Source organism: Pristiophorus japonicus, chromosome 20 (assembly GCF_044704955.1).
Source record: "Pristiophorus japonicus isolate sPriJap1 chromosome 20, sPriJap1.hap1, whole genome shotgun sequence".
NCBI classification, from domain to species: domain Eukaryota; kingdom Metazoa; phylum Chordata; class Chondrichthyes; family Pristiophoridae; genus Pristiophorus; species Pristiophorus japonicus.
In genome coordinates, this window is record NC_091996.1 from 78663681 (window position 1) to 78688573 (window position 24893).

At 45.2% G+C, this 24893-nt stretch overlaps 1 pseudogene; it reads left to right on the forward strand.

Annotated features, from left to right (window-relative positions):
* The first annotated feature begins 6343 nt into the window (after positions 1 to 6343).
* On the forward strand, positions 6344 to 23102 carry LOC139232621 (zinc finger protein 256-like; annotated as a pseudogene).
* The last annotated feature ends 1791 nt before the right edge of the window (positions 23103 to 24893 follow it).

A 24893-nucleotide genomic window follows, 5' to 3' on the forward strand; every position in this document is an offset into this window, starting at 1 on the left:
CTCGTTGATTATCAACTATTGGGATGTTTTTAGTGTCCTCTACTGTAAAGACTGATACCAAATATTTGTTCAAAGTCTCTGCCAATTCTGTTTTTCCCCTTATTAATTCTCCAGTCTCATCTTCGAAGGGACCAATGTTTACTTTAGCTACTTGTTTCCTTTTTATATACCTATAGATGCTCTTACTGTCTGTTTTTATATTTCTTGCTAGTTTGCTCTCATCTGCTATCTTTTCTGTCTTTATCATTTTTTAGTCCTTTGCTGGTTTCTAAAAATGTCCCAATCCTCTGGCCTTCCACTGTCCTTTGCAACATTGTGTGTCTTTTTCAATTTGATACCATCCTTTACTTCCTTAGTTAGCCAGGGATGGTTCATCCTTCTCTTAGCATCTTTATTTCTCACTTGAATAAATCTTTGCTGAGAGTTATGAACTATCTTCTTAAATGTTTGCCATTGCATTTCTACAGTCTAACCTTTAAACATATTTTCCCAGTCCACTTGGTGTCAGTGACAAGGGTTGGTTTATATCACATGGGAGGAGCTTGGTGTCAGTGACTGTGGGGTTGGCTCAACCTTCTTTGACCTGACCAAGGCTTTTGACACTGTCAACGGTGAGGGATTATGAAGTGTACTCTACAAATTCGGCTGTCCATATGCCCGACACGGAACTCCCAAAGCAAGCGCTCTGCTCGGAGCTTTGACACGGCAGGGACAAAGGGTGGGCGGGGCTTCCGGGTGTCTGTCAGTTTGATTGGACCACATGTTTGTGCCCAGGTCAGTGGCCCCTGAAAGGGAGCCTTGTTGTGCTTATTGTTGTCTGGTGACCCTGGGCTAGCCCGGGCTCACCCTATTGGGCCAGCCCTGTCTCACCCTATTGGGCCAGCCCTGTCTCACCCTATTGGGCCAGCCCTGGCTCACCCTATTGGGCCAGCCCTGGCTCACCTATTTTTGCCAGCTCTGGTTCACCCTATTGGGCCAACCCTGGCTCACCCTATTGGGCCAGCCCTGGCTCACCCTATTGGGCCAGCCCTGGCTCACCCTATTGGGCCAGCCCTGTCTCACCCTATTTTTGCCAGCTCTGGTTCACCCTATTGGGCCAGCCCAGGCTCACCCTATTGGGCCAGCCCGGGCTCACCCTATTGCGCCAGCCCGGGTTCACCCTCTTGGGCCAGCACAGGCTCGCCCTATTGGGCCAGCCCGGCAGAGAAAATCAGTAGCTCATTCATTTTATTCTCACTCTGTGCACAGCAGGTGCAGAACTGAACCAAATCATGTAAGCTGAAAATGCATTGTCACGGTCGCACTGGGGAGAGGCTGTTCACCTGCTCTGAGTGTGGGAAGGGATTCACTCAGTCATCGAACATGCTGAGGCAGCAGAGAGTTCACACTGGGGAGAAGCCATTCACCTACTCTGTATGTGGGAAGGGATTCATTCTGTCTTCCAACCTGCTGAGACTCCAGCGAATTGACAAGTGACTGCAGAGTTTGGATTCTACTGTAATTGCTGCTGTTAATTGCATCCTGACTGAATCATGTTCATTCTGTCAGTTGGGGTTTGTTCTCCTGATGTGAATAACCCTAAACTGGGTTGGAGTTTAATGTTTTGATATTTTAAATAACAGAGTGTGTCGATATTTGATGTCTCCAAGATAAGAGGAGATTAATTTATGTCCTGTTACCGACTGTTCCATTTTGGGCCTTTTGTCCTTTCTAACTCTAGATTATTTCAGTTCTCATATCTTTGGTTACTCTCAGGAACAAGTCCCAGTACTCCTTACCTTCCAGAGTCCTTGCCTTGGTATCGAAGGAAGGTGTCGGTAACACGCCCGGGATCACTAAACACAAAACCCGGTCTGTTAATCACTTTCAGATACTAGACTTAGTGTATGCCCCACAGCATCTCTCTCACCTTCGATGTGTGAATGGAGCATCACGCCTGCAAACCTGGTTTCAATTTAAATTTAATCCACTCAGCAAATATATTTTTAAAATACATACATGTAAACTGATCGCATCAAATAATTGGCAAAGGTTTAGAGTCACCAAGATGAACAAGTAAACACATTACGGGCCAATAACCCAGCTCTATATTCACAGGAGAAAGTCTGTTATCTAACTTCTCGAATGTCAGTTGGTGAGATGAGACTGAATCACTTTATATACACAACAGCATCCATTCCCACTGACTCCACATTTACAGTGTTGAGTCAGGTGGGATCACCAGTCTCACAGGCTAAATGATTGGTTGAAGGTGCATCCACACACACAACATGTGTCCTGTTTCTCCCCGCTGTGATTGGTGTTTTTACAAAGGCTGATGATAAGGTGATCCTGATCAATCCGGGAATCTGTCAAATCTTGACACGATGATCAGTTTGAGTTTCCCAGCTGCAGATCCTCCCCTTCTAATACCCTGCAAATAAATGGTGGTTACAAACGTTGTTACTTTATGTACAAGATAGAAATTAAGAACAGACAATTCTAGGTTCTGTCGAACATTCTGTCCCCTCCGAAGCTGTAAATTCCTTATTCTAGACACTCTCCCTCCATCCTCACTGTCTAAATTCAACATTCCTTTCAGTGTCTGAGATTTATTATCTCCAGAAAGTGCTGAATCTAGCTGGGTGCAATTCCACAGACATTAGTTAACATCTAGTGCCTCACAGTCAGTCGACTCAGTGAGTGCCAGCAGGATTTCCACTGTGGTAGGCATCAGAGCCTCAAATCCTGTCCTCAAATGACATCCACACACTTTCCAGTTGAGGCCCCTGGATCGGATGAAGAGCAGGGGCAGTGGCTGATTTTTACTCTTATTTAGCCCAGTGGTACTGAGGACAATTATAATCCCTGAACTGCTGCCTTGGCTGAGATCAGCTCACAGCCCAGATCAAGGATCAAACTTGGGACCTTCCCAGTCAGTACTGCAGTGTTCTAAAATTTGGGGGGTTGGGGGAGGGTTAGAACAGAATATTTTGAAAAAATTTTACTCCACCTTTAACCAAAACCTCTGTCACACTGCACAATTCGGAACTCTTTCCAAATTCTGCAAGCAAGTTAAGTGGATCATCAAAAACAGTGAGACATTTTAGAAAGGCTCAAGTCACTGAAATAGACAGCTTTACAATCACTGCACAGTATAGAAGGGAGCGATTGTTAATGGGAGCTCTGTTAGTGAAGTCCTCCGATGCCCCAAGATAAACTGGACTGTCCCTTTAACTATAAATATGCAGAGAAAGGGGAGTCCCTGTCCCTTTAAATATCTGCCCCATTCCCCCAGGCAGTGGGAGGAGGAACAGCGCATGGTCTCTTTATATCCTGACCTAGCAAGCACCGCCAGATAGGCTAAAGAACATAAAATGTGGATCACATCAGGTTTAGCAGAACAACTGAAAAGAGAAAACAAAGTATTTGTTTTATATATATATATAGCAGTGTGTGTGTAAACAAAACACATAATGTTTGCTGGTCAATTCCACAGACAAATTATTACATTCACCAATTATTACCAGCATTTTATTTCCATTTTCCTTACAATGTAATTGCAGAATGTTTAATATCATTACCATTTATTGATAATCCATTGTCTTGTGTGCTCTTGTTTCGAAAGTGATGTCACACTGACCATTCCGTTACCAAGGTAACGCAGTATTCAGTGGGAAAGGGGATTAAATCACATCGAGAATAATGAGCAGCACCCCCCCCCCCCCACCAGTCTCTGTGCTTTATTGTCCAGTGATCACCTCACCCTCACACAGAAGCTCCTGATAGTTACCTCCAGTGTGGATCATTGGTGTAAGTGATGGTAAAAATGAAATTATTGGGTGAAAGAGGAGTTGAGGTGAGGAGTTGGAGAATAGGGGTGAAGGAGGTTTATGTAGAGAGGGAGTTGGAGAGTCGGGGTGAAGGAGGTATATGTGTGAGGGGGCTTTTGCTGCCCATTAATCACCTCTATTGAGCTCTGATGGGGTTTATTTTTCCTTTAAAATGTTTTGAATTGTGTGTTTCACTGAAGTTAGATGCGGGGCTGCAGTTACTTGCGGTCACTGGGCTGTTTCTGGTGAATTAATGTGGACAGTGTTAATTGGGAATAGATTTGAGTGGGATCATTCTGTGTTGAACGTGTTGCTGGGCTGCAGGTTTGTCCTCAGTCCCAGTGACTAGGTGCTTTTGAAAACAAATCCAGGGACAGGTCACGTTCTTCCAACCCCCTACAAGGGACATCGTTGGTGTGGCTGATATCCAGGAATCATGACACTGTCACTATTCACTTCATACCCAATAAACCTGTGAACAGTCCGTACACAATGCCCCATCTAGGGCGGGTGGGGGCTTGGAGGATGTACTTGGACTGGGGCAAGGCACTTTGGCTGGCCCTTGCTGTCTTCTGGGGAGCTCTGTCCTCTGTCGCTTCAGGAAGTCAAAGTGGATTGAGTTACAATTTGCAAAGTCGGTGAGACTTTGGGGTGGGCGGATCCAGTGACACATTCCTGTGAAACTTCAGGGTGTGGCTTATCCTCCAAGGGGACCAATCGGACGTAAGGGGTGGGGCCTGTTGGCTAATTTTTGCAGTACAAATAAGCACGTCCATTATTTAAAGAAATTTCAATATCTTGGCCTTTATTGCAAAGGGGATGGAGTATAAAAGCAGGGATGTCTTACTGCAGCTATACAGCGTATTGGTGAGGCCACACCTGGAATACTGCGTGCAGTTTTGGTTTCCATATTTACGAAAGGATATACTAGCTTTGGAGGCAGTTCAGAGAAGGTTCACTAGGATGATTCCGGGGATGAGGGGGTTGACTTATGAGGAAAGGTTGAGTAGGTTGGGCTTCTACTCATTGGAATTCAGAAGAATGAGAGGTGATCTTATCAAAATGTATAAGATTATGAGGGGGCTTGACAAGGTGGATGCAGAGAGAATGTTTCCACTGATGGGGGAGAGTAGAACTAGAGGACATGATCTTAGAATAAGGGGCCGCCCATTTAAACAAAGATGAGGAGAAATTTCTTCACTCAGAGGGTTGTAAATCTGTAGAATTCGTAGCCTCAGGCAGCTGTGGAAGCTGGGACATTGAATAAATTTTAGACTGTTTCTTAAATGATAAGGGGTTATGGGGACCAGGCAGGGAAGTGGAGCTGAGTCCATGATCAGATCAGCCATGATCTTATTGAATGGCGGAGCAGGCTCGAGGGGCTGTATAGCCTACTCCTGGTCCCATTTCTTATGTTCTTATGTACTCGCATTGTGACACCAAATCCAGGGACCACTTACACTGAGACACCAAACCCAGGGACCACTTACATTGTGACACCAAATCCAGAGACCACTTACACTGAGACACCAAATTCAGGGATCACTAATCATCATCATAGGCAGTCCCTTGAAATCGAGGAAGACTTGCTTCCACTCTAAAAGTGAGCCCCCAGTTAATTGTACCATACAATATGGGAATTACAGTCACTGTCACAGACGGGCCAGACCATCACTGGAGGAATGGGTGGGTGGGGAGTCTGGTTTGCCGTGCACTCCTTCTGCTGCCTGCACTTGTTTTCTGCATGCCCTCGGCGATGAGACACGAGGTGCCCAGCACTCTCCCAGATGCTCCTCCTCCACTCAGGGTGGTCTTTGGCCAGGGACTCTTAGGTGTCAGTGGGGATGGTGTACTTTATCAAGGAGGCTTTGAGGGTGTCCTTGAAACGTTTCCTCTCAAAAACAGCAAAGAGAATTATGAAGTCAGAACATTTCGAAGGCAGAACATGCAGTAACCGCATTCAAAAAAGTGTTAAACAATATACAAAATAACGCATTTACAGTCTTTAGCAAGATAGTTCTTTCAAGGGTTGGTTGAAAGGAACGTCATATGAGTGTAATGTGAGACACTCCGGTTCAGTCTATGGCACCAACAAGCAATGTACTCAAATGGAACAACCTTGGGACTTGATGTCGTAAAAGATGAACTGGGTGAGAAGTGAAATAATCCAGAGTAAGAAAAGGCCCACAATGGAACCGTCGGTAAGGGAACATTAATTCGTGTCCTCTTATTATGGAGAAATCAAATATTCAACACACTATGTTTGAAAAAAGCTGATTTATTCAATAGGATATTAATCTCCAGCTCACGTATAGGGCTTCATTAACATCAGCACAAAGTCTAACCGTGGTTCAGTGGCCAATGCAATCAGAATAAATGCTGCTCTATTAACGAATGCAGCCCATCAATGGCGTGCAACGATACCCAGCAATCACCGCGGGAAGAATGTGCCGCACCCAGACGACAAGAGCTCAGTGCGGAGGCACGGGCCCTGATTGGGTTTGGAGCATGCGCGGTGCGTGTGATGGCGGACCAGACATGCAAAACATGTGCTTCGAAGAAACGATCCTTTTCAGCGGGAAGCAGGGGAGCAATGGACCAGCCCCTCGCGGGGAAGACTTCGTAAACAAGTGGTGCCCGCCGCAAGCCCGGAATCATAACGGGAATATCGGCGGTTGCAGCTTCGGGGCTTTCTCCCGGTCACAGGCTCAGGCTAACGGCGGCCATCTTTGTGCAGGACGTCAGGTTCAACGCTCCGACATCTTGATTCAGTGATTAGGTAAGCGCATGCGCGGCCATCTTGATGCAGGAACAAAGTGAGTGCTGTCAATGTCTGTTCACAACCGGGTCCTGGTGGGTAAAGGAAATTTCAGATATTTTATTCTCACTCTCCACACCTCGGATTTCTTACCATCTCTCCTAAAGACGTTTCTTCGTGCCGAGCTAACATATGAAATATGAGCAGGAGTAGGCCATACGGCCTTTCGAGCCTGCTCTGCCATTTAATACGATCATGGCTGATCTGGTCATGGACTCAAGTCCACTTCCCCATAACCCCTTATACCCTTATCGGTTAAGCAACTGTCTATCTCTGTCTGAAATGTATTCAATGTCCCAGCTTCTACAGCTTTCTGAGGCAGCGAATTCCATAGATTTACAACCCTCTGAGAGAAGAAATTCCTCCTTCTCACAGTTTTAAATGGGCAGCCCTTTATTCGAAAATTATGCTCCCTCGTTCTAATCTCCCCTATCTGTGGAAACATCCTCTCTGCTTCCACCTTGTCAAGCCCTCTCGTAATCTTATATGTTTCGATAAGATCACCTCTTATTCTTCTGAATTCCAATGAGTAGAGGCCCAACCTTCTCAACCTTTCCTCGTGTCATCTCCGGAATCAATGAACATTCTCTGAACTGCCTCCAAAGCAAGTATATCTTTTCTTAAATGCGGAAACCAAAACTGTACACAGGCCTTCCATTCGCCTTCCTGATCACTTGCTGGACCTGTATACTAACTTTTTGAGTTTCATGCACCAGGACCCCTAGGTCCCACTGTACTGCAGCACTTTGAAATTTTTCTCCTTTTAAATAATAACATGCTCCTCGATTTCTTTCTGCATAACCTCATAGTTTCCAACATTATACTCCATCTGCCAAATTTTTGCCCACTCACTTAGCCTGTCTATGTCCTTTTCAGGTTTTTTGTGTTCTCTTCACATCTTGCTAATCCTTGTATCTTTGTATCGTCAGCAAACTTAGCTACATTACACTCGGTCCCTTCATCCAAGTTGTTAATATAGATTGTAAATAGTTGGGCTCCCAGCACTAATCGCTGCGGCACCCCACTAGTTACTGATTGCCAACCCAAGAATGAACCATTTATCCCGACTCTCTATTTTCTGTAAGTTAACCAATCCTCTATCCATGCTAATATATTACCCCCAACCCCATGAACATTTATCTTGTGCAGTAACCTTTTATGTGGCACCTTGGCAAATGTCTTCCGGAAGTCCAAATACACCACATCCACTGGTTCCCCTTTATCCATCATGTTCATTACATCCTCAAAGAATTCCAGCAAATTTGTCAAATATGGCTTCCCCTTCATTTATGGTTTATGTCCCACACAAGTAACAAAAAAGCCCCAGAGCTGTTCACTCACTGGGTTATAATCCCCATGTACAGTCCCAGGGTTAGAATCCCCATGTCCAATCCCAGGGTTAGAATCACCATATACAGTCCCAGGCCTGGAATCCCCATATACAGTCCCAACGTTAGAATCCCCATGTGGAGTCCCAGGGTTAGAATCCCCATGTACAGTCCCAGGGTTAGAATCCCCATGTACAGGCTCAGGGATCAGCGTGTTCTGCAACCAATCGTAGTGCTTGAGGGGTGGATCCTGAGTCGGCCTGTCAGGTGGGTCAGTATGAACCCGTTAAACAATTTATCCTTTAACATTTAAATCGAGATTTCTTTTGTCAACAAAGCAGTTTAACATTTGTCAGTATTTTGTTTCCCTGGAGGTCCTATTATGAGGCTCAGACACTTCAGTACCAAGTGGACTAGGTGTTTAAAGGTCAGTCAATTCCCTCTATCCATGTCGCTGTTAGTTAAAGGTACAGAGATTGATTTCCCCTCATTATGCATTTGTAGTAGTTAAAGTAACATCCTTTCTGTTGGTAGTGAATCACATGCTGGGTGGGCAAGATGGCTGGTAGCATCAGCATTTAAAATACTCATCCTCTTGTTCAAATCTCTCCCCTCCCTTTCTCTATAATCTCCTCCAGCCTACTAACTCTCTTAATAGGCTGGGTTTGTTTTCTTTGGAACAGAGGAATCTGAGGGGATAACTTAATGTGTATAAAATTATGAGAGGCCTAGTTAGAGTGGATAGGAAGGACCTATTTCCCTTCGCAGAGGGGTTAACAACCAGTGGGCATAGATTTAATGTAATTGGTAAGAGGTTAAGATGCAATTTGAGGAGAAATTTCTGCACCCAGAGGGTGGTGGGGGTCTGAAACTCACTGCCTGAAAGGGCGGTAGAGGCAGAAACCCTCACCACATTTATAAATATTTGGATGTGCACTTAAAGTGCCATAACCTACAAGGCTATGGACCAAGAGCTGGAAAGTGGGATTAGGCTGGACAGCTCTTTTCCGACTGGTGCGGACACGATGGGCCGAAATGTTCTCCTTCCGTGCTGTAAATTTCTATAATTATATAATAAGCAGAAACAATCTTCAGTGTCAGAAAGGTCGGGAACCAGAGGACACGGATTTAAGGTGATTGGCAAATGAACCTGATGCTGCATGAGGGCAAAAAATTAAGCTGAGAGTGGTTATGGCCTGGAACGCACTGCCTGTAAGGGTGGTGGAAGCAGATTCACACGTTACTTTCAAAAGGGATAAGTATTTGAGTTGGAAAGATTTGCAGAGTTTTGAGGCAAGAGCAGGGGAGTGGGACCAATGCCACAGCTGAGGAAAAGCAAGAGAGGAAAGAATATTCCAGAGAAACTAGAACTGTCTGTTCATAATTTCTATCATGGCATGGCGGGGTAGGTCAGTCCCATGGAATGTACATCCTGGGCAGAGTAGGTCAGTCCATGGAATGTACATCCTGGGCAGGGTAGGTCAGTCCATGGAATGTACACCCTGGGCAGGGTAGGTCAGTCCCATGGAATGTACACCCTGGGCAGGGTAGATCAGTCCCATGGAATGTACACCCTGGGCAGGGTAGGTCAGTCCCATGGAATGTACATCCTGGGCAGGGTAGGTCAGTCCATGGAATGTACACCCTGGGCAGGGTAGGTCAGTCCATGGAATGTACATCCTGGGCAGGGTAGGTCAGTCCCATGGATTGTACACCCTGGGCAGGGTAGGTCAGTCCCATGGAATGTACACCCTGGGCAGGGTAGGTTAGTCCCATGGAATGTACATCCTGGGCAGGGTAGGTCAGTCCCATGGATTGTACATCCTGGGCAGGGTAGGTCAGTCCCATGGAATGTACATCCTGGGCAGGGTAGGTCAGTCCATGGAATGTACACCCTGGGCAGGGTAGGTCAGTCCCATGGATTGTACATCCTGGGCAGGGTAGGTCAGTCCATGGAATGTACACCCTGGGCAGGGTAGGTCAGTCCATGGAATGTACACCCTGGGCAGGGTAGGTCAGTCCATGGAATGTACACCCTGGGCAGGGTAGGTCAGTCCCATGGAATGTACACCCTGGGCAGGGTAGGTCAGTCCATGGAATGTACATCCTGGGCAGGGTAGGTCAGTCCATGGAATGTACACCCTGGGCAGGGTAGGTCAGTCCATGGAATGTACACCCTGGGCAGGGTAGGTCAGTCCATGGAATGTACACCCTGGGCAGGGTAGGTCAGTCCATGGAATGTACACCCTGGGCAGGGTAGGTCAGTCCATGGAATGTACACCCTGGGCAGGGTAGGTCAGTCCCATGGAATGTACATCCTGGGCCATGTGGGAAGTATCGCCAGCTGGAGCAGCTCGAGCTCCGGGTTCTGGAGCTTGTGCGGCTGCTAGCGTCACTGCAGTGCATCCGCGACGCTGAGAACTTCGAGGATAGCACAGTTCAGGAGGTGGTCACCCCACAGCTTAAAAGTGTGCAGGCATAGAGGGAATTGGAGACCGCCAGACAGAAAAGGAGGACTAGGCAGGTAGGGCAAGATTTCACTGACTCGCTAACCGCTTTTCAGTTCTGGATACTGGTGAGCGCGATGGTTGCTCTGGGGAGTGCAGTTAGCGCCAAGTCCACAGCACCATGGGTGGCTCAGCTGCACAGGAGGGAAGGAAGAAGAGTGGAAGAGCAATAGTGATAGGGGATTCATTAGTTAGGGGAACAGGCAGGCACTTCTGCAGCTGCAGACGTGACTCCAGGGTTGGTATGTTGCCTCCCTGGTGCAAGGGTCAAGGTTGTCACTGAACGGTTGTATCATCAGCAAACTTGGCTACATTACACTCGGTCCCTTCATCCAAATCGTTAATACAGATTGTAAATAGTTGAGGCCCCAGCACCGATCCCTGTGGCACTCCACTAGTTACTGTTTGCCAACTGGAAAATGACCGATTTATCCTTACTCTGTTTTCTGTTCATTAGCCAATCCTCTATCCAAGCTATTCATTAACCCTAACCCCGTGGACTTCTGGAAATCCAAATACACCACATCCACTGCTTCCCCCTTATCCACCCTGCTCGTTACATCCTCAAAGAACTCCACCAAATTTGTCAAACATGATTTCCCTTCCATGAAACCATGCTGCTTGACTGAATTATGCTTTTCCAAATGTCCTACTACTGCTTCCTTAATAATGGACTCCAGCATTTTCCCAATGACAGATGTTAGTCTATAGTTTCCTGCTTTCTATCTGCCTCTTTTCTTAAATAGGGGCGTTACATTTGCGATTTTCCAATCTGTTGGGACCTCCATAGAATCCAGGGAATTTTGGTAGATTACAACCAATGCATCCACTATCTCTGCAGCCAATTCTTTTTAGACCCTAGGATGGAAGCCATCAGGTCCAGAAGACTTGTCCACCTTTAGTCCCATTATTTTACAGAATACTTCTTCTTTAATGACAGTGATTTTTTTTAAAGTTCCTCCCTCTCTATAGCCCCTTGATCTTCCATTATTGGGATGTTTTTAGTGTCTTCTACCATGAAGACCGACACAAAATATTTGTTCAAAGTCTCTGCCATTTCCATGTTCCCCATTATTAATTCCCCAGTCTCATCTTCTAAGGGACCAACATTTACTTTAGCCACTCTCTTCCTTTTTATATAACTGTAGAAACTCTTGCTATCTGTTTTTATATTTCTTGCTAGTTTACTTTCATAATCTACTCTCTCTTTATTATTTTTTTGTCGTTCTTTGCTGGTTTTTAAACATTTCCCAATCCTCTGGCCTCCCACTAATCTTGGCCACTTTGTATGCCATTTCAATTTGATACCATCCTTCATTTCCTTAGTTAGCCACGGAAGGTTATCCCTTTTCTTCAAGTCTTTCCTTCTCATTAGAATATATTTGTGTTGAGAGATATGAAATTTCTCCTTAAATGTCTGGCCACTGCTCATCAACCGTCTTACACTTTAAATCTATTTTCCCAGTCCACTTTAGCCAACTTTGCCTTCATATCTTTGCAGTCTTCTTTATTTAAGCTATGGACACTGGTTTGAAATCCAACTTCTTCACCCTCCAACTGAATTTGAAATTCTACCATGTTATGGTCACTCTTTCCAAGAGGATCCTTTACTCAGAGATCATTTATTAATCCTGTAAAAATTATGAGAACAGGTTGCACAGACTAGGCTTGCATTCCCTTGAATATAGAAGATTAAGGGATGCTCTAATTGAGGTGTTTAAGATGATTAAAGGAGTTGATAGGGTGGATGGAGAGAAACTATTTCCTCTGGTGAATGAGTCCACAACAAGGGGACACAACCTTAAAATCAGAGCCAGGCCATTCAGGGCAAATGTCAGGAAGACTTCCTCACACTAATGCTGAGCAGCTGTTTGTCTTGGCTCGAGAGTCCAGAACTAGGGATCAGAGTCTCAGAATAAGGGGTCGGCCATTTAGGACTGAGATGAGGACAACTTTCTCTACTCAGAGGGTTGTGAATCTTTGGAATTCTCTACCTCAGAAGACTGTGGATGCTGAGTCGTCGAGTATATTCAGGGTTGAGATAGAGAGCTGTTTGGAACCAAAGGAATCATGGGATACGAGGATAGTGCGGGAAAATGGAGCTGAAGTACTAGATCAGCCTTGATCTTATTGAATGACGCAGCAGGCTCGAGGGGCCGTATGGCCTACTCCTGCTCACATTCTTATGTTCTTAAAGGGTAGTGGAAATTTGGAACTCTGTTCCCCATAAAACATAGACTGGGAGCCACTTAAAAATTCCAAAACTGAGATAGATAGATTTTCTTAGGCAGGTGTATTAAGAGTGATGGAACCAAGGCAGGTAGACAGAGTTAAGATACTGATCAGCTGAATGGTCTATTCCTGTTCATATGTTCCGACTTACAATGATAACTTGTGTAAACTCCTTTTAAAGGGGATTAGAAGGGGAGGATATCCAAACAGGATTAAACCTAAGTCCGTCCTGTTAATATGACTCAATCACACTGGGTGTTACCTTTACCCACTGAGCAATTGGGATGAGGGTCCAGTGACCCTGCTGGAAAATGCATGTGTGAGGCGTCAGGTGAGAACAGTGGAATAGCCTGTCAGCACTCATTGTCAAGGTTCGCACAGAGAGATTGGGCACATGGGACACATATTGGAGAGAAACTGTTGTGTGTACAACTGAACCCAGCCAGAGTCAGCACCTTCTGCAGAGGAGAGGTAGAGGAGCCAGTGAGTGTAGCACTGAACCCAGCCAGAGTCAGCACCTTCAGGGGAGGAAAGAGAAGGGAACCAGTGAGTGTAGAACTGAACCCAGTCAGAATTGGTGGTGAAAACTGGGAGTGGAGGAGAAACAGTCTAGAAATGTGTGTTGATTTGGATTTCAGCATAGCAGAGGGACAATGTGTGGGACAAGACAGGGATTTACAGCTTTGGAAGAACAAGAAAGGAACGAATGTTCCATGGAAACTAGATGTGTCTATTCTAAATTTCTGTCTTGTGCGGACAGTGATGAGTTTTGTTATCTCCTTTTACAGCGTATTAGAAGGGGAGATTTTTAGACAGGAAACACAAACCAAACATCACGTCAAGATCTGATGGAGTCAATCGATTCATCAGGACCTGAATATCATCGGCCTTTGAAAGTGGAAGGAGAAATGTTTGCCTGTTCTGCCAGTGGGAATAAATTTCAAATATCAGTGTGACTGGAAAAGCACCGAGACACACACACCTGAGTGAGTGTTCCAGTGCACTGATTGTGGAAAGAGCTTTAACCAGTTACACAGCCTTAAAAAACATCGCACCGTTCAAAGCGCGGAGAAACTGTAAACGTGTTGTGTGTGTGGGCGAGGCTTCACCTGATCGTCCAACCTGGAGAGACACAAGGACACCCGCACCACGGAGAAACCGTGGAAATGTGGTGACTGTGGGAAGATGTTCAGGTCACCGTCTGCACTGGAAATTCATCGACGCAATCACACTGGGGAGAGGCCGTTCACTTGCCCCGTGTGTGGGAAGGGATTCACTTGTTCATCCCACCTTGTAACTCATCAGCGAGTTCACACTGGGGAGAGACCATTCACCTGCTCTCACTGTGCGAAGGGATTCACTCAGTCATCTGCCCTGCTGACACACTGGGGAGAGACCATTCACCTGCTCAGTGTGTGGGAAGGGATTCACTCGGTCATCCGACCTGCTGAAGCACCAGCGAGTTCACACTGGGGAGAGACCGTTCACCTGTTCTGAGTGTGGGAAGGGATTCACTCAATCATCTCACCTGCAGTCACACCAGCAAGTTCACACGTCAGAGAGACTGTTCACCTGCTCTGACTGTGGGAAGAGATTCAATCAGTCATCCAACCTGCTGAAACACCAGCGAGTTCACACTGAAGAGAGGCTGTTCACCTGCTCTGAGTGTGGGAAACGATTCACTCGGTCATACAACCTGCTGAAACACCAGCGACTTCACAAGTGACTGCAGGGATTGGATTCTGCTGTTATTGCTGCTGTTGGTCACATCCCGACTGAACCATGTTCATTATGACAGTTGGGGTTTGTTTCTGCCGATAATAACCCTATAACTGGGCTGGACTTTAATATTCTGGATATATTGCTGATTGTGTTCTCGGGGTTGCAGTGTCCATTTAAGAAACGCTGTGTGTTATTCTTCCCTTTAATGCAGTGACTCTCAACAGAAATTTAGTTTGCAATAAAATTATGAACTTTTACTACAATGCTGAATTGATCTTTGTTCAAAATTTACAATCGTGTAAAAGTTTCCACTGAATAAAATCTCCAATTAGAAAGAGCTTGCTGACAAATCTTACTGATTTGTACATTACACACAGTGGCCCCTCCATTATCCACCAGAAAGAAGGGGAATGGGAATTGGTGGGGAATCCATGTCCCTAAATGTTGCCCCTCCCGTCTGGTGTAGCAATCCCCTCGGCACGGGAATGGAGACAAGTCCAGACCAAAACTGTGTGCAGTACTTCAGGTGTGGTCTTACTAACGCCCTGTACAGTTGTAGCAGGACTTCCCTACTTTTATACTCCATCCCCCTTGCAATAAAGGCCAGCATTCCATTTGCCTCCCTGATTAATTGTTGTACCTGATGGACCCACATAATCCATATGCCTGATACGAGACTCCCAGAGCAAGCGCTCTGCTCGAATCTTCAACACGGCAAGCGAGCCCCAGTGGGGCAGGGGAAATGCTTCAAGGTGAGCCTCAAGGCCTCCTTGAAGAAGTTCCACATCCCCACCGACACCTGCGATTCCCTGGTGCAAGAACGTTCAAAGTGGAAGAGAATAATCCGTGAAGGCATCGAACACTTCAAGTCTCTTCAGCTGAAGCAAGCAGAGACCAAGCGCATACGATGGAAGGAGCGCACGACAACCCAAGCACTTCAACAAACCGGCACTTCAACCAACGTACTTTCAACCAACGTCTGTCCATCCTGCAACAGAAACTGTAGATGGACTTAACAGACATCTGAGACCTCATTTTTAATGTGGAAGCAAGTCATCCTCGACTTCGAGGGACTGCCTATGATGATGATGGTTGGTTTATATCAGACAGGAGGAGATTGGTATCATGGAGTGATAGCAGTTTGCAACACAGAAGGAGGTCATTTGGCCCATCGTGTCTGTGCGGCCGAAAAAGAGCTATCCAACCTAATCCCACTTTCCAGCTCTTGGTCCGTAGCCCTGCAGGTTACGGTACTTCCAGTGCATATCCAAGTACTTTGGTAAATGTGATGAGGGTTTCTGCCTCTACTACTCTTTCAGGCAGTAAGTTCCAGACTCTCACCTCCCTCTGGAGGTTATGCTAGAACTGTGTAAAACACTAGTTATGCCACAGCTACAGTAATCACACAGTTCTGGTTACCACATTAAAGGAAATATATGATTGCAGTGGAGAGGGTACAGAGGAGATTTATGAGGATGTTAGCTGGACTGAAGAATTTTAGCTATGAGGAAAGTTTGGATGGGCTGATGTTATTTTCTTTGGGATAGAGGAGGCTGAGGGTCAACTTAATTGAGGTGTATGAAATTATGAAGGTCCCAGATGGAGTGGATAGGAAGGACAAAAGAATATAAGAAAAATAAATAGGAGCTGGAGTAGGCCTTTAGCATCACACCTGCAAACCTGGTTTCAATTTAAATTTGAATCCACTCAACAAATGTATAAAAATATGTACAAGTAAACCGATCACATCAAATAATTAGCACAGATTTAGAGTCACCAAGATGAACAAGTAAACACATCACGGGCCAATAAACCATATATTCACAGGAGAAAGTCTGTTATCTAACTCCTCGAATGTCAGTTGGTGAGATGAGACTGAATCACTTTATATACACAACAGCATCCATTCCCACTGTCCCCACATTTCCAGTGTTGAGTCAGGTGGGATCACCAGTCTCCCAGGCTGAACGATTGGTTGAAGGTGTATCCACACACACAGCATGTTCCTGTTTCTCCCCGCTGTGATTGGTGTTTTTACAAAGGCTTATAATAAGGTGATCCTGATCAGTCTGGGAATCTGTCAAATCTTGACACGATGTTTGGTTTGAGTTTCCCAGCTGCAGATCCTCCCCTTCTAATACTCTGCAAATAAATGGTGGTTACTAACATTGTTACTGTAAGTACAGGATAGAAATTCAGAACAGGCAATTTTAGATTCTATACAACATTCTGTCCCTCCTAACCTGTAAATTCCTTATTCTAGACACTCTTCCTCCATCCTCACTGTCTAAAATCAACATTCATACGAACATATGAAATAGGAGCAAGAGTAGACCATTTGGCCCCTCGAGCCTACTGCACCATTCAATAAGATCATGGCTGATCTGATCATGGACTGAGCTCCACTTCTCTGTCCGCTCCCCATAGCCACTTATCCCCTTATCGTTCAAAAATCTGTCTATCTCCGCCTTAAATATATTCAATGAGTGAGCTTCCACAGCTCTCTGGGGCCAAGAACTCCATAGATTTACAACCCTCTGAGAGTTCTCCTCATTTCAGCTTTAAATGTGTGGCCCCTTATTCTAAGACTATGTCCTCTAGTTTTAGTTTTCCCTATGAGTAGAAATACCCTCTCTGCATCCACCTTGTTGAGTCCCCTCATTATCTTATAAGTTTCAATAAGATCACCTCTCATTCTTCTGAACTCCAGTGTGTATAGTCCCAACCTACTCAACCTATCTTCATAAGTCAACCCCCTCATCTCCAGAATCAACCTCGTGAACCTTCTCTGAATAGCCTTCAATGCAAGTATATCCCTCCTTAAATACAGAGACCAAAACTCTATGCAGTACTCTAGGTGTGGCCTCACCAATACCCTGTACAGTTGTAGCAGGACTTCTCTGCTTTTATACTCTATCCCCCTTGCAATAAAGGCCAACATTCCATTTGCCTTCCTGATTATTGCTGAACCGGCATACTAACTTTTTGTGTTTCATGCACAAGGACCCCCAGGTCCCTCTGTACTGCAACAGTTTGCAATTTTTCTCCATTTAAATTATAATTTGCTTTTCTATTTTTTCTGTCAAAGTGGATAACCTTACATTTTCCCACATTATATTTCATCTGCCAAATCTTTGCCCACTTACTGAGCCTGTTTATATCAAGTTGCAGATTTGTCATGTCCTCCTCACAATTTGTTTTCTCACCTATCTTTGTATCATCAGCAAACTTGGCTACTTTATACTCGGTCGCTTCATCCAAATCATTAATATAGATTGTAAATATTCAAGGGCCCAGCACTGATTCCTTCGGCACCCCACCAGCCACTGTTTGCCAACTGGAAAATTACCCATTTATCCCGAATCTCTGTTTTCTATTCGTTGGCCAATCCTCTATCCATATGAAAATATTACCCCCAACCCCTGAGCTTTTATCTTGTGCAGTAACCTCTTATGTGTCATCTTATCGAATGCCTTCTGAAAATCCAAATACACCTCATCCACTGGGTCCACCTTATCCACCCTTCTCGTTACATCCTCAAAGAATTTGTCAAAAATGATTTCATTTTCATAAAACCATGAATCATGCCTTTCCAAATGTCCCGTTACTGCTTCCTTAATAATGGACTCCAGCATTTTCCCAAAGGCAGCTGTTACGCTAACTGGTCCATAGCTTCCTGCTTTTTGTCTGTCTCCTTTTTTGATAAGGGTGTTACATTTATGGGTCTCCAATCTGCTGAGACCACCCCAGCACCCATGGAATTTTGGCAGATTACAACCAATGTTCTTTGCTGGCTTTTAAAAATGTCATTTCAGCATCTGAGATTTATTATCTCCAGAAAGTACAGAAAGTACTGGGTGCAATTCCACAGACATTACTTAAGCTCTAGTGCCTCAGTCGACTCAGTGAATGCCAGCAGGATTTCCACTGTGGCAGGCAACACAGCATCAAATCCTGTCCTCCAATGACATCCGCACAGTGGAGGTCACTGTATCAGTATGAAGAGCAGGGGCACTGGCTGATTTTTTTATCTCTTATTTAGCCCAATGGTACTGGTTCCAATTATAGCCGTAAACTGCTGCCTTGGCTGAGATCAACTAACAGCCCAGATCTAGGATCGAACTTGGGACCTTCCAAGTCAGTACTGCAGTTTGTTCTAAAATTTGGGGGTTGGGGGAGCGTGAGAATAGAATATTTTGAAACAAATTTTACTCCACCCTTAAATGAAATCTTCATCACACTGCTCAATTCTGAAGTCTTTCCAAATTATACAAAATTATACAATTATACAATAGATAATCAAAAACAGTGAGACATTTTAGAAAGGCTCAAGTCACTGAAATCGACACCTTTACAATCACTGCACAGTACAAAGGGAGTCACTGTTAATGGGAGCTCGGTTCGTGAAGTCGTCTGACACCCAAGATAAACTGGACTGTCCCTTTAACTCTAAATATTCAGAGAAAGGGGAATCCCTGTCCATTTAAATATCTGCTCTATTTCCCCAGACAATGGGAGGAGGAATAGCGCGTGATAGGTTATTGGTTATTGTCAGAAGCACTTTTCAGACAGGCTAATAATTGGATGTATCCAGCATAACAAATGTATCTATCTGTTCTTGTTCCAAAATCCCAAAATCTAATGCCCCTAATGAAATGTTCGGTGAGATTTGTAGAGATGTGTTGGAAGGGAGGAAATGAGGCTTGCAGGAAATAAGGTACAGTTTATGAGGCTGTTTTGAGACTCGTCTGCATGAGGTTAAAAGCATAAAATGGAAAAGGGCTCATCCAATGACACTTATATTGTCAATAATGCTTTCCAAGTTAATCACTTTCTCCTAAGCCTCATCATCATCACCATAGACAATCTCTCAAAATCGAGGAAGACTTGCTTCCACTCTAAAAGTGAGTTCTCAGGTGACTGTACAGTCCAATACGGGAATTACAGTCGCTGGCACAGGTGGGACAGACAGTTGTGAAGGAAAGGGTGGGTGGGGAGTCTGGTTTGCCACACGCTCCTTCCACTGTCTGCACTTGTTTTGTGCATGTTCTCGGCGACGAGATTCAAGGTGTTCATTGCCCTCCGGGATGCTCTTTCTCCACTTATGGTGGTCTTTGGCCAGGGATTCCCAGATGCCTAATATCCTATTGACTACCCCAACCACTAATCCCATTCCTAACAAATAACCACAGCCACTAACCGTGAAACCTGCACCCAAACGCCAGCCCCTAAGCAAGGATTGTTGACAGGGATCAGTGGGGCAACTAAAGACCTGATGATGGAAGTATTTAAACAATTATCTTGTTGCAATAAATACTGCAAGGTACGTTAGTAACAAGTACTTATATCAACAAAACTATCAAAATCAGCAAAGACAATTACAAAGAGCATACATTTCAAAGATTATTTCATGCAGTAACTGCATTCAAAAAGCATTAAACAATATACAAAATAATAGATTTACAGTCTTAAGCAAGATAGTTCTTTCTGTGGTTGGTTGAAAGAAACATCAGATGTGTGTAAAGTGAGACACACCAGTTCAGTCTATGGCATCCACAAGCTGTATACTCAAACAGAACAACCTTGGGATTTGATGTCGTAAAAGATGAACCGGGTGAGAAGTGAAATAATCTGGAGTAAGAAAAGGCCCAAATGGAACAGTCAGTAACAGAACATTAATTAGAGTCCTCTTATTATGGTGAAATCAAATATTCAACACACTGTGTTTGAAACAAGCTGATTTATTCAATATTTATACAGGATATTAATCTTCAGCTCAGATGTAGGGATTATTAAGATCACCAGAAACAAACAATCACTGCCAGAATGAACATGGTTCAGTGCCCAATACAATCCCAGCAAATCATATTTATTCACCAATGCAGCCTCTCAAGGGCGGGGCAATTACCCAGCATTCCCCGCGGGAGAACATTTGCTGCACCCAGACTACAGGAGCTCAGTGCGCAGGCGCGGATCCTGGCTGGGTTTGGAGCATGTAACGGCGGAGGCGGTGCACAAAAACCTGTGTTCCGCAAAAGTGCTCATTTTGAGCGGGACGGAGGGGAGTAATGGACCAGCGGGAAGTGGGGCAAGCTTCATAAACAACTGGTGCCCGCCGCAAGCATGGAATAATAATCGGAGTATCAGCAGTTGTAGCTTCGGTGCTTTCTCCCGTTCACAGGCCCAGGCTAACGATGGCCATCTTTGTGCAGGAAGGCAAGTTCAACGCTCCGCCATTTTGATTAAGTGAGTCGCAACGCGCATGCGCGGCCATCTTGGTGCAGGAATAAAGTGAGTGAAATCAGTGTATTTCCAATTAGTCCTAGTGGGTAAAGAAATGTCTCAGATATTTTGAGAGAATAAAACACTTCGGATTTCTCACCATCTCTATTAAAGGCTCTGCTTAGCACCAACCTTACGGTTTACGTCCCACACAATTGTAACTAAGAAGCCCCAGAGCTGTTCACTCCTTGGGTTGGAATCCCCATGTACAGTCCCAGGGTTGGAATACCCACGTACAGTCCCAGGGTTGGAATCCCCACGTACAGTCCCAGTGTTGGAATCCCCATGTACAGTCCGAGGGTTGGAATCCTCAGGTACAGTCCCAGGGTTGGAATCCCCACATACAGTCCCAGAGTTGGAATCCCCAGGTACAGTCCCAGGGTTGGAATCCCCAGGTACAGTCCCAGGGTTGGAATCCCCACGTACAGTCCCAGGGGTTGAATCCACATGTACAGTCCCAGGGTTGGAATCCCCATGTACAGTCCCAGGGTTAGAATCCCCATGTACAGTCCCAGGATTAGCATCCCCATTTACAGGTCCCGAGTCTCAGCCGCCGGGCCCCGGGCAACACCAAGTGTGGTTCTCAGGCCCGAGTCAGAGCCGCTGGGCCTGGCGCCAGCAAATCCCGGGGGCAGTGCCTCCTCCACAACAGGAAAACAATAACTTACATTTCTACAGCAGGCCCAGCAATTCCCAGCCGTTCTGTGTCAGGGTGGGCGCTGGATGCGGAAGTCGGCTCCTGGCCTCCTGTCTGTTTGTTGCATCAGTTTGAGCTAGAGTGCAGAGGGGAGAAAAGCTGCTGAGTTTCATCCCCAGTACCTCTGAGCCCAGTGGGACCAACAATTTCCCATGTGGGACTGTCAAGGGAGGTGGATTCGCTACCCTGAAGGATATTAGTAGCCAGTTGGGTTTTTACGACAATCCGTCAGCTTTCATGCTTACTGTTTCTAGTGCCAGCCAGGTTCATTGAACTCAATTTCACACCATGCCTTTGTGTTAATGTCACCTCTCTCACCCTCCCTTTGTCCTGTTTCAAATTTATTTTACAGTGTGTTAAAAGGGGAGGATTTATAGATTGACAGCTCAAACCAAACATCACATCAGGTTCAGACGGAGTTACTCGATTCACTGGGACCGGAATATCATTGGCCTTTGATCATGGAAGCAAAAAGCACCATTCACAGTGGGGAGAAACGGTACACGTGCTGTGTGTGTGGACAAGGCTTCAGCCGATCATCCAACCTGGAGAGACACAAGCGCAGTCACACTGGGAGAAACCGTGTAAATGTGGGGATTTTGGGAAACGTTTCAACTACCCATCCCAACTGGAAACACACCAGCGAGTTCACACTGGGGAGAGGCCGTTCACCTGCTCTGAGTGTGGAAGGATTTCACTGATTTATCCACCCTGCTGAGACACAAGCGATTTCCCATTGGTGAGAGACCGTTCACCTGCTCTGAGTGTGGGAAGGAATTCACTCAGTCGTCCAGCCTGCTGATAGACCGGCGAATTCACACTGGGGAGAGACCGTTCACCTGCTCTGAGTGTGGGAAGAGATTCATTCAGTCATCTGACTTGCTGGCACACCAGCGAGTTCACACCGGGGGCAGGCCATTCACCTGCTCTGAGTGTGGGAAGAGATTCACTCAGTCATCCCACCTGCTGAGACACCAGCGATCTCACAAGTGACTGCAGGGTTGGATTCTGCTGTTATTGCTGCTTTTAATCGCATCAAGGACTGAATCGTGTTCATTCTGTCAGTTGCGGTTTATTACTGCTGATGTTCATAACTGGGCTGGCGTTTAACATCACGCGGTTGGTGGTAATATATTAATGTGGATAGAGGATTGGCCAACTAACAAAAAACAGTGAGTCGTAATAAATGGGTCATTTTCAGGCTGGAAAACTGTAACTAATGGGGTGCCACAGGGATCAGTGCTGGGGCCTCAACTATTTACAATTTTTTAAATGACTTGGATGAAGGGACCAAGTATAACATAGCCAAATTTGCTGATGATACAAAGATAGGTGGGAAAGCATGTTGTGAGGAGGCCATAAAGAATCTACAAAGGGATGTAGATAGGCTCAGCCGGTGGGCAAAAATTTGGCAGATGGAGTATAATGTGAGAAAATGTCAAGTTATCCACTTTGGTTGGAAAAATAAAAAAGCAAATTACTATTTAAATGGGGAGAGATTACTAAATGCTGCAGTACAGAGGGATCTGGGGGTACTTGTACATGAAACACAAGAAGTTAGCATGCAGGTACAGCAACTAATTAGGAAGGCAAATGAATGTTGGCCTTTATTGCAAGGGAGATAGAGTATAAAAGCAGAGAAGTCTTGCTCCAACTGTACAGGGTATTGGTAAGACCACACCTGGAGTACTGTGTACAGTTTTGGTCTCCTTATTTAAGGAATGATATATTTGCATTGGAGGCAGTTCAAAGAAGGTTCATGAGGTTGATGCCTGAGATAAAGGGGTTGTCATATGAAGAGAGGTTGAGAAGGTTGGGCCTGTACTCATTGAAGTTTAGAAGAATGAGAGGTGATCTTATTGAAACATAAAATTCTGAGGGGGCTGGACAGGGTAGATGCAGAGAAGATGTTTTCCCTCATGGGGGAATCTAGATCTAGGGGGCATAGTTTCAGAATAACGGGTCGCACATTTAAGACAGAAATTAGGAGGAATTTCTTCTCTGAGTGTCTTGAAGCTTTGGAATTCTCTACCCTAGGAAGTTGTGGAGACTGGATCAGGTGGGGATAGACAGATTTTTGAATGATGAATGAGTCAATGGTTATGGGGAGCGGGCGGGGAAGCGGCATTGAGGTGGGATCAGATCAGCCATGATCTTACTGAATGGCGGAGCAATCTTGAGGGTCAAATGGCCTATTCATGCTGCTATTTCTTATGTTCTTATGTTCTATGTTTCAAATAACAGAGCATGTCAATATTTAATGTCTCCAAGATAAGAGGAGACTAATTGATATCCTGTTACCGACCTCTCCATTTTGGGCCTTTTCTCCTTTATAACTCTACATTATTTCAGTTCTCAAACTTGTTTGTTACTCTCATGGACAATTCCAGCCCCGCATAGCTTCCAGATTATCTTTCCTCGCCTAGGTATCCTGGGAAGGTCTAGGTAACATGACCGTGATTACTAAACACAAAACCCAATTTGTTGATCACTTTCAACGACTGGACTTAGTGTGTGCCCCACAGCATCCCTATCACCTTCGTGTGTGAATAGAGCATCACGCCTGCAAACCTCGTCTTGAATTTAAGTCCGCTCAGCAAATGTATTTAACAAAATATGAACAAGTAAATACATCACGGACCAAAAATCCAACTCCTTATTCACAGCAGGAAGTCTGTTGTCTAACTCCTCGAGTGAACAAAATAAAGATCCCAAATCTAAGAGTCTCTTGTATTCTTTAATACCTTTCAAATCGTGACCAGTTCCTTCTTACTCTGGAATTCCCTGTCCCTGTGGGAGTCGATATTGGTCAAAAACTGCTGGTTGGAAATTTCTAAAAAATTTTTCTCTGCGTTTCAAGCTGACCAGTTCCTTCTCTCTGAGAATCTCCAAGGAGACTCTTTGATTTAAACACAGCTCTGCCCTCTCCGAGATTAGAGTTACGGGGAATTTGAACCTGGCCACTCAGATTTAAAAGGGCCTTTCAGTGATATACAGACTGAACCAGCCTGTAAATGAAACATATAACAATGAGGCTGAAATTCCACCTTCGTGTGCCGGGGGTGCAGGCAGTGCTGGGCAGAGGGAGCAGCAAACCGGCTTCAGAGTGGGCTCGCTGACTTTGCCCTTCCCCGGGGTTTTGCGATGAGCATGTACCTGTCTTGTGAGTGATTGATGGGACAGTGTAGTGGAGGCTTTACTCTGTATCTAACCCCTGCTGTACCTGTCCTGGGAGTATTAAATGGGACAGTACAGAGGGAGATTTATTCTGTATCTAACTCGTGCTATACCTGTCCTGGGAGTGTTTGATGGGACAGTGTAGAGGGAGCTTTACTCTGTATCTAACCCGTGCTGTACCTGCCCTGGGAATGTTTAATGGGGCTGTGTAAATCTAACCCTTGCTGTATATGTCAGCTTGGAAATGTTTGATGGGACAGTGTACAGGAAGCTTTACTCACTTACCCAGGCTGTTCCTGCCCTAATATTGTTTGATGG